Source organism: Stegodyphus dumicola, chromosome 3 (assembly GCF_044657685.1).
Source record: "Stegodyphus dumicola isolate Sdum_Otavi_A_Nest chromosome 3, ASM4465768v1".
NCBI classification, from domain to species: domain Eukaryota; kingdom Metazoa; phylum Arthropoda; class Arachnida; order Araneae; family Eresidae; genus Stegodyphus; species Stegodyphus dumicola.
In genome coordinates, this window is record NC_140770.1 from 236,072,839 (window position 1) to 236,074,095 (window position 1,257).

Sequence of the window (1,257 nt, forward strand, 5' to 3'; positions counted from 1 at the left end):
AAATTGTCTGGGGCACTTGATAAAGAAAATTTCCGTTTCAGTACTTTATCCCCAACTTTAAAATCTGCTTCACGGCGTTTTCTATCATAATAAATTTTCTGCCTATTTCTTGCCGTATCCGAGGTTTTAAGCGCCTGATCAATTATCTTTTGCACGTCCTTTTGTCTAAATTCCTGCTCTCTTTGTTGCACAAAGAATAATTTATCTAAAGGCGTAATTAACTTTCTGCCTAAAAATAATTCTGCTGGAGTTTTTCCCGTAGTATCATGATGTGCCGTTCTTAAAGCATAAGCTAATTCATTTATGTAGCCATCCCAGCGCTTGTGATGTGTGCTAACGTAACTGCGAATTATTTTTACAATGTTTTTATTAACTCTTTCTGCTATGTTAGCCTGTGGTCTATACGGAACCATTTTGATATGGCGTATATCAAGTCCATTGCATATGTTTTCAAATATTTGACTAATGATTTGTTTTCCGTTATCGCTAATGACTTTTATCGGTGCACCGTATTTTAAAATGTATCTGTGTAAGAATGCATCTGCGACTGTTTTGGTTGACGCGCGTTTAAGTGGAACAATTTCTATCCATTTTGAAAAATGATCTACTATTACTAAAAGAAAACGATTTTTATTTAACTCGCTCTGGGGGAAGGGACCAAGGAGATCTATGCCTAAAATTTCATTCGGAAATGTAGCGCGAATGCTATTTAAGTACCCGGCCGGGCTGTAATTAATATCATTTATTAACTGACATTGATTGCAGGACCTGACATACGCCGTTACTATTTTGTATAATTGCGGGAAATATACCGCCTCGCGTACCCTTTTTAAAGTCTTTCTGACTCCGAGGTGGCCCGCTGTTTTTTTTTTCGTGCAACTCCTTCAAAATGCTTAATCGAAGCGAGGCTGGGATGACTGGCTTATACTCAAGATTTTCGTTTGTTGTTTTCGTATAGAATAATAAATTATCTATTATTTCATAGTTTTTTGCTCTATTTCTTATCGCATCGATATCTGTGTGCTCAAAGCTTTCGGGGTCTTTCAAATAAGCATAGATATTTCCAAATTCAGGATCAGCTTTCAGTTCAGTAATAACCGAATCTCTAGAATCTAAAATTTTTGAAGTCAACACAGCGCATTTAAGTTCATTACCTTCATCGTCCAGTTTTATACGAGAAAGTGCGTCAGCTACATTGTTTTCCTTACCCGGTTTATATTTTATTGTGATATTATATTCTTGGAGTTTTAAAGCACA